General features: G+C 46.7%; 2 pseudogenes; both read left to right on the forward strand.

The window, feature by feature from the left end:
- The first annotated feature begins 351 nt into the window (after positions 1 to 351).
- On the forward strand, positions 352 to 9,541 carry LOC123132094 (protein Rf1, mitochondrial-like; annotated as a pseudogene).
- Positions 6,132 to 9,541, forward strand: LOC123132095 (protein Rf1, mitochondrial-like; annotated as a pseudogene).
- Positions 9,542 to 9,750: the final 209 nt, after the last annotated feature.

Raw genomic sequence — 9,750 nt, forward strand, 5'->3', positions numbered from 1 at the left:
TCAAATGCCAACACCAAATGGATCTGAAGTCGAACCATCGAACACCACCGTCAGTATAGAACCGTAATGTTACCCATAAGGGATGAGAGGGACATTATGCCCTACTATAACGTTGCTGCCTCTTCGTTTGAATCAAGACCGAACCTTAGACTTGATAGGACGAAAACCACTAAAACCAATGAAGTCCCGCCAAACGGGGCCGAAAAAAGGTCGCCAAAGACAAGAAGTACTTATGTTAGGGTTTCTTCTTTTATTATAAACTCATGTTACAAATCAAAGTGATTAATTGAAATATAATCAAATTATTTTAAAAAAAATGGATAAATGAATTGACGACCTTGGACCCTTGGTTGACTGGTTCCAGCGTCTCCTATCTCCACTCTAGCTTCCCGGAAGGAAAAGTCACACTCCCTATCTAGGACTAGGAGTGCACGATGCCAATCACACTTCTTGCATGTTTCTCGGGAGTAAAGATCGAAACGCGGTGGCGCCGAACTCCAGATCGAATCTGAAATTCCCCAATCCCACACCTCCGCCCGCGTTCCTCCCGCCGGTGGTTGGTCCTCGCCGGCGCGCGCCCTCGCTCACCGTCGCTGCAGGGAGAAGCCAGCGAGGCCACTCTGTCCAGCGTCTCCTCCGTCCGATCCTCCTCCCCCCAGAGTAAGGACTTGGTCCTTGCCGCCCGCGTTCACCGTCGCTGCGGGAACTAGAGGGCGGCAATGTCACGCCTCCAGGTCCGCTCTCTCTCCAGCTCCTTCTCCTCACGCGCCTACGAGCTGCTGAACGAACTCGACGGCCGTCTGGGCTCCGGGACGCTCAGCCCAGAGCCCGCGCGCCAACTGTTCGACGAAATGCTGCGCCAACCAGTCCCAGTATCAGTACATGCACTCAACGGCTTATTTGCTGCCCTTTCGCGTGCGCCGCCCTCCACCATCTACACCAATGCCCCTGCCCTCGCCATTGATCTCTTCAACCGCATGGCCCAAGCAGGCCGTCGCCAGGTGACAGCACCTGACATTTACACCTACAACATACTAATTGACTGCTGCCACCGAGCATGCCGCCCAGATCTTGGCCTGCCTTCTTCGGCCGCCTCCTCAAGACAGGCATCACGAAGGACGTCGTTACCTACAGCAGCTTATTCAAGTGCCTCTGCGACATGAAGCGCACAGAGGAGGCTCTGAACGTGCTGCTCCATAAGATGCCCGACGACCTGCCTAATGTCATCTCCTACTCAGTGATTCTCAAGAGCTTCTGCGACAGTGGTAGGAGCCAGCTCGTGCTTGACCTGCTCCGGATGATGGCCGAAAAAGGATCTGGCCACTCCCCCAGCGTGGTGTCATACAGCATGGTAATCGATGGTTTCTTCAAGGAGGGTGAAATAAGCAAAGCATGCGATCTATTCCATGAAATGATACAACATGGGGTTGTGCCTACTGTGGTGACATATAACTCCATTATTGATGCGCGGTGCAAAGCAAGAGCAATGGACAAGGCAGAGGTGGTTCTTCGATCAATGGTTCATAATGGTGTCCAACCAGATGCTGTGACATATAATTGCTTGATCCAAGGATATTCAACTTTGGGCCAGTTGAAAGAAGTCGCTAGGTTGTTGAAAGTGATGAGAAGCCAAGGTGTTCTACCAGATGTTGTTACCTACAACTCACTCATGACCTGCCTTTGCAAGAATGGAAGATTAAAGGAAGCTGTAGTTTTTTTTTATTCCATGGCCGTGAACGGCCAAAAACCTGATGTCATCTCATACTCTGTTTTGCTCCATGGGTACGCTAAAGAAGGATCCCTCATTGATATGATTGATCTCTGTGAGCGGATGGCAAGAGATGGAGTTGTACCCAACCTCCATTGTTTCAACATACTGATTAGTGCATATGCTAAGTATGGAAGGATGGATGTGGCTATGCTTTTCTTCGAAGACATGTTGAAGAAGGGGTTGAACCCTAATGAATTCATTTATTTAACTGTCATATCTGCATTTTGCAAGATGGGCAGGATGGATGATGCTCTGGAAAAATTCAATGAGATGATTGATAGAGGAGTACCACTTGGCATAAAAATTTACATATGCATGATTGAGGGTTATTTGAATCATGGTGATTCTGTGAAAGCCGAGGAATTTATTACCAAAATGAAGAGCAGGGGTATTCGTCATAGGCCGCGGAAGGGTAATTGTTGAACACAACATCTTTGACTTGGTTACCCGTACTGGTGAGAGGACTGATCCTATTACGTTCACTTCAATGGTCGGTTGGTATTGCTTATCACCATGATGGAGAAAGCGTTTAGAGTACGATACTCTGATATCAGTTGGTGTAGCATAGTCTTATGCTCTCATCGTCTTGATATTCTCTAAATGTGTTGTTATTCTGATTGTTCCAGCTTGCACTGGAATTTGGTAGGCGTGAATTAAGCCTTGAGGTTGTTAGTTGCTCTTTATTGGTAGTTGGGTTGATTGTTTAGTGCTCTTCAAACATCATACATGATAGACAATGAAAGAGTTATCTATTGATAAGTTGCAATAGAGAGTTATTGCTGTGTCTTTCAGGGAGAAAGAGAATAATTGTGTGCCATAAATAACTATGTGCTGAAGTCGAAACACTAAAATCGGTCATTGATCATATAGCTTAAGTATTGAGCCAAAAGTTTTCTGTGAAGATATTAGTAGCTGTGTGCTTCCTGGTAGCACCTTCGTCATGATGATACTGTATTAGTCATTAGGCTTATGGTTGTAGTTATCATTTCGGTTTAAGTTGCGTGTATTTACCTCATGTGTTTTATTCTTGATGTGAGATAACCAGACCTGGTTGCGAGCACCAAGCAAATCATAAATTGGCACTTGTACCAACAAACCAAAGCAGAGGACATGAAGCATTGGACTTACTTCATTTTGTTCTTCTTTTCTTCTTCCTTCTGCCAGCTATTAAATCCGAGATAAATATTACCCAAAACAAATTACATTTTGTCAATGTCCAACCATTTTGTTTGACATTGCCTAAGTAGCTTTCTGGAGCTTTCGTGTGTGCTTGTCTCATACAGGCTGTATGCTAAAATGTTAGTATCTTTTCGTTCATTCTGTTCTGTTTTGTATGGGATAACATGCTTTCACCACATGTTACGACTGATTAGTTCTTGAATCTCTGCAAGGAGAGACCAATGCTGAAATTATTTATTTGATTTGTATTGCAGGTGCTCAAGTAACAGACTTAGAACGACAGCTGGGGGAGCAATCCTTCTCCACAAATGGTGAACAGCTCCATCGTCGTGTCTTTCCTGGCATTCATGGTTTTTCCCATCAAGTCCCTCATCTCCGTGTACAATCTCTAACACTGAGATCTTTAGAAGAATGTAACCTGTTGTCATTTTTTTATTTCTGGACAAAAGGTTTGGTACAGGCCTTGTTATGTTGCTCATGTATATGATCGATTGGCAATGGCTGATGAGTTAGAGATCCTGTAATGATGTGTTCCTACGTGAACTGAATTGCTTGTGTCCGTAATTACAAGAAATGCACAATCTCTCGTTTTAGCTGGCTGTACTGGAAGGCATTGGTCTGATAGCGCAGTTGGTTGGAACTGCACAAATTTGGCATTGCAAATTAGGGTGTTAAATTATGTAGTTTCAGATACAAGGGAGCACAAGTTGCCAATCTGAATAATGATGGAAATTAAAGGAACTGAGATCCATCCGGTAGCCATTGCTTGCTACTTGTCAGGGAAATAGGGGTCAGAGAGGTGAGCACAACAAAAGGAACGCCTGCCCCCACGTCGCCTCCTCCGGTGGCACGTGGGAAACCCCAGCCGCCGTCGGGTAGCCCTCCCCCCCCCCCCTACCGCTGTGCCGCGTCCCGGGATGGCGGCGGCGGGGTGGACCCGTCTCCCCCACACGCGTCTGCTTCCCTGCGCCCCTCCCGAGATCCATCTGCCGCTGCCGCCGGGAGGCACCCGCCCCTCCGCCCACTTCTATCGCTCCGTCGTTGCCGCCGGGAGGCACCCGCCCTTCCGCCCACTTCTGTTGCACCACTGCTGGAGGGTCGGCCGGCAAGGTCGCGCCGCGCCCTGGGATGGCCGCGGCGGGGCGGATCCGTCCCCCCCCGTGCTTCCACAACACCGCCCCCTTCCCCCGCGTCCTCGAGTTTCTCACGCACGTCGCGGGCGCACCCTCCTAGTTGTTGCGTCCCTGCTAGTCCGGCCCCGGGTACAGCATGCTAGGTCATGGCCTTGTGCGCCCTTCCCTCACTCCCAAGCATGGTCCAACCCTACTGGTGCTACTTGGTTGTGATTTGGGCTCGGACCTACGGTTGGTCGTGGGGGTGTTCCGACCTGCCTTCCATGCAAAGGCGGCCTCCCTCGTCTCTGACGTCCCTTCCTCCCCTCGAGCCACGGTGACGGATCACATGGAGGCGACGAGGCTACAGTGCTAGTGACAGTCGCGGGGCTCCTTAGGGGGGGGTGCTTGCTGGCGCTGCTTTGGCCCCGACGACCATGGACCCGCGTCTCTCCGGTGCCCATGGCTGACGGCGTCCCCTGCCGGGCAGCTCCGGCCTCGGTGACCCAATACATGGGTCCCTTCTAGCTCGTCTGACTCACCGACGTCCCAACGGCTATGGCCACGGCAGTATGGATTAGCGTCCCTCTATTCCCTGCTTGACGGCGTTGTTAATCGTCGTCGCCCCACCCCCTCGTGGTTTGCTTTGCCGCTTGCCCTACCATGTACGACTCAAAGCCCCCCTTTTCGCCAGATCTAACGCTTGTGAGTCGGGAAGCCGTGCCACCCTCCGATAGCAGGTGCAGGCCCGCCAATCCCCCTTCCGACATGGTGGCTCCAACCAGTGTGGGCTTCCTCATCTCCGAATCCAGTTACGGCGGCTATGGGATTGCTTAGCCTCGGGCCAAGGAGAAATCCTTGCTCGGCTTATCGATGCTGGCAGCGGCGGCATATGCGAATGTCATTTTCCTTCTTGGAGGCATTGTCAAGGCCCTCATATGTGCCCCTCTTCGAGCTCAGGGGAAACCCTAGGTCTGGTTCCTCCGAACCGGATGGCGATGACGTCTCGGAGTTGACTTCCTTCTTGAAGGTGTATCTTGTTTACTCGCGGTGTCCTCGGTTTTGGCTTAAGCGAGGTTAGAATTCTTGCTGGTTCGGCATTGACGTTCTTGGTTCAGGCTTGGTAGGTTTAGCTATGATGTATCCTCTGTTCGGCCTGAGCATCCCTTGTCTCTCTACTTCAGGTACCATGTTCACACCTGTGTGCGTTCATGTCATGTGTTGTACCTTTATTTGTACTCATTCTACTACTTCTATCATTGCAATGATACACAATTTCTGTGTATCCGCGAAAAACAGGGGTCAGTACTTTTGTACATGAAGAAATGTAGTATGGAAAAGGGATAGCCATGTCAAACCAAATTTCGATAGAACGAACAAACAATAAAAAACATCCATGGAAAAGAGGATTTTTTTTCAAGACAATCAAATTAAAACTAAAAGTAGACCTCACTCAAAAAATATTCAAATACCAAAAAAATCAAAATATTCTTGGAAATTTTATGGGCCTCACCTTGGCTACAAAATGCCCAAGAAAATTCAAGAAAAGATTTTGTAAAGCATTTTTACTGCAATTTTTATTGAAGTGCAGACATTAGACTTGAGCCTCAACTTTTAATAGGATTTCAGTTTTTTTTGCGAAATAATAGGATTTCAGTTATGTAACTAATACAATAATTTAATAGTATTAAATGAACTTTATTTTGTAACGACCATTGAGATTATTTTAAATATGTTTTTTCGTCTATTTGGATCTGCACATCCGTGCGGCTCGCCTTCTGCATCTACATTTACATCAAGGAAGAAGCGTTCTGACATCGATAGAACTATGGAAGGAACTAGGAAAAGGAAGATAGAGATTGCTGGCATTCTCCAAGAGATAGAAGAAATCAGTCGCTTTTTCTCAAACTTTTGCGCTTGATTATATTGGCTAGTAGCAGCAGGCGGAGATGTTTATGGCTAAATTGTATCCCTAATTTCCCCGATTAACTTAAATGAAAAGGCCGTTGATTCGAAAAGAAAAAAAGAAAAGAAAAGACTTCGCACGTCTGCTTCTTGTAACGAACACCTCCCACTTCCACATCGAACCTAAAATTCCCCAATCCCACACCTCCGTCCACCGTCCTACCGCTGCTGGACGCGCCGGCGGTTGGTCGTCGCCGGCGCGCGCTCGCACTCACCGTGGCTGCGGGAAGAAGCGAGCGAGATCACTCTGTCCAGTGTCTCCTCCGTCCGCCCTCCAACCAGGGCTTGGTCGTTGCCGCCAGCATTCACCGCTGCTGCAGAAACTAGACTGCGACAATGTCACGCTTTCAGGTCCGCTCTTTCTCTAGCTCCGTTTCCTCACGCGCCCACGAACTGCTGGACGAACTCCACGACCATCTGGGCTTCAGAACGCTCAGGCCAGAGCTCGCGCACCAACTGTTCGACGAAATGCTGCGCCAACCTGTCCCAGTATCAGCTCGTGCACTCAGCGGCTTATTTGCTGCACTTGCGCGTGCGCCGCCCTCACCTGCGTGCACCGATAGCCCTGCCCTCGCCATTGATCTGTTCAACCGCATGGCCCGAGCAGGCCGTCGCCAGGCGACAGCACCCACCATTTACACCTACAGCATACTAATGGAGTGTTGCCACCGAGCATGCCGCCCAGACCTAGGGCTTGCCTTCTTCGGCCGCCTGCTCAAGACAGGCATCAAGATGGATGTCATTACCTACAGCAGCTTGTTCAAGTGCCTCTGTGACATGAAGCGCACAGAGGAGGCTCTGAACGTGCTGTTCCATAAGATGCCCGACGACCTGCCTAATGTCATCTCATACTCAGTGATTCTCAAGAGCTTATGCGACAATGGGAGGAGCCAGCTTGCGCTTGATCTGCTCCAGATGATGGCCAAAAAAGGCGCTGACCACTCCCCCGACGTGATGTCATACAACATGGTAATTGATGGCTTCTTTAAGGAGGGTGAAGTAAGCAAAGCATGGGATCTATTCCAAGAAATGATACGACAGGGGATTGTGCCTACTGAGGTGACATATAGCTCCATTATCAATGCGCTATGCAAAGCAAGAGGACAAGGCAGAGGTGGTTCTTCGATCAATGGTTCATAATGGTGCCCAACTAGATGCTGTGACATATAATAGCTTGATGCAAGGATATTCAACTTTGGGACAGTTGAAAGAAGTCGCTAGGTTGTTGAAAGTGATGAGAAGCCAAGGTGTTATGCCAAGCGTTGTTACCTACAACTCACTCATGACCTGCCTTTGCAAGAATGGAAGATTCAAGGAAGCTGTAGAATTTTTTTATTCCATGGCCGTGAACGGCCAAAAACCTGATGTCATCTCATACTCTGTTTTGCTCCATGGGTACGCTAAAGAAGGATCCCTCATTGATATGATTGATCTCTGTGAGCGGATGGCAAGAGATGGAGTTGTACCCGACCTCCATTGTTTCAACATACTGATTAGTGCATATGCTAAGTATGGAAGGATGGGTGTGGCTATGCTTTTCTTCGAAGACATGTTGAAGAAGGGGTTGAACCCTAATGAATTCATTTATTTAACTGTCATATCTGCATTTTGCAAGATGGGCAGGATGGATGATGCTCTGGAAAAATTCAATGAGATGATTGATAGGGGAGTACCACTTGACACAAAAAATTACATGTGCATGATTGAGGGTTATTTGAACCATGGTGATTCTGTGAAAGCTGAGGAATTTATTACCAAAATGAAGAGCAGGGATATTCGTCATAGGCCGTGGAAGGGTAATTGATGAACACAACATCTTTGACTTGGTTACCCGTACTGGTGAGAGGACTGATCCTATTACATTCACTTCAATGGTCGGTTGGTATTGCTTATCACCATGATGGAGAAAGCGTTTAGAGTACTTGATACTCTGATATCAGTTGGTGTAGCCTAGTGTTATGCTCTCATCGTCTTGATGTTCTCTAAAGGTGTTGTTATTCTGATTATTCCAGCTTGCACTAGAATTTGGTAGGTGTGAATTAAGCCGTAAGGTTGTTAGTTGCTCTTTATTGGTAGTTGGGTTGATTGTTGTAGTTTGAATTTTCTCGAGGCACTGCAATATTTAGGGTGGATTGCGACCTGGCTGATTAGTGCTCTTCAAACCTCATACTCCCTCCGTTCCTAAATATAAGATGTTTTAGCTTTTCTCTATTTTCTCAGATCTGTATGCATCTAGATGCGTTTTAGTGTGTATATTCACTCATTTTAATCCGTATGTAGTCCATATTGCAATACCTAAAACATCTTATTATTAGAAATGGAGGGAGTACATGATAGACAATGAAACAGTTATCTATTGATAAGTTGCAATAGAGAGTTATTGCTGTCTTTCAGGGAGAAAGAGAATAATTTCACTTTTCTGCCATAAATAACTGTGTGAAACACTAAAATTGGTATTTGATCATATAGCTTTAGTATTGAGCCAAAAAAAATTCTATGAAGATATTATTAGCTGTGTGCTTCCTGGTGGCACCTTCATCATGACTATACTCTATTACTCCCTCCGTTCCGAAATAGATGACTCAACTTTATACAAAGTTTGTACAAAGTTGAGTCATCTATTTCGGAACAGAGGGAGTAGTCATTAGGCTTATGCTTTTAGTTATCATTAAGTTGCGCGTATTTACCTCATGTGTTTTGCTCTTGATGTGAGATAACCAGACCTGGTTGTGAGCACTACGCAAACCATAGATTGGCGCTTGTACCAACAAACTAAAACAGAGGACATGAAGCAGGAAAAATGTGTCATTTGACCAATGCGTTGGACTTGATTCGCTTTGTTCTTCTTTTCTTCTTCCTTCTGCCAGCTATAAAATCCGAGATAAATATTGCCCAAAACATCGGCACCGATTTTGTTTCACATTGCCTAAATAGCTTTCTGGAGCTTTCGTGTGTGCTTGTCTCGTACAGGCTGTACGCCAAAATGTTAGTATTTGTTATCCTTTTGTTCATTCTGTTCTGTTTTGCATGGGATAACATGCTTTCACGGTTTCACCACATGTTACGACTGATTAGTTCTTGAATCTCTGCAAGGAGAGACCAATGCTGAAATTATGTATTTGTTTTGTATTGCAGGTGCTCGAATAACAGACTGGATCGACAGCTGGGGGAGCAATCCTTCTCCGAAAATGGTGAACAGCTCCATTGTCATATCTTTCCTGGCATTCGTGGTTTTTCCCATCAATTCTCTCATCTCCGTGTACAACTCTAACACCGAGATCTTTAGAAGAATGTAACCTGTTGTTATTTTTCCATTTCTGGACAAAAGGTTTGGTGCAGACCTTGTTATGTTGCGCATGTATATGATCGATTGGCAATGACTGATGAGTTATAGATCATGTAACGATGTGTCCATAGTTACAAGAACTGTACTATCTCTTGTTTTAGCTGGCTGTACTGGAAGGCATTGGTCTTGTTAGAGTTATAATATAAGTCATGTACCCCTTTGTATTTATCCCGTTGTATAAGGGGTTTCCTGCATATGTTCCACACCTGTACATGTATATATATCGGTCTATGGCCTCATGGGAATACAAATTGCATATTCCTAACATGGTATTAGAGCCTTAGGGTTTCTTTTTTAGCACGCGCAACTCGTGCTCTCGATCCAATCTCCCATCCACGCAGCCGCCGCCCTTTGTCTCTTGGCCGGCGCTGCTCTCC

Source organism: Triticum aestivum, chromosome 6A (assembly GCF_018294505.1).
Source record: "Triticum aestivum cultivar Chinese Spring chromosome 6A, IWGSC CS RefSeq v2.1, whole genome shotgun sequence".
Classification (NCBI taxonomy): Eukaryota; Viridiplantae; Streptophyta; class Magnoliopsida; order Poales; family Poaceae; genus Triticum; species Triticum aestivum.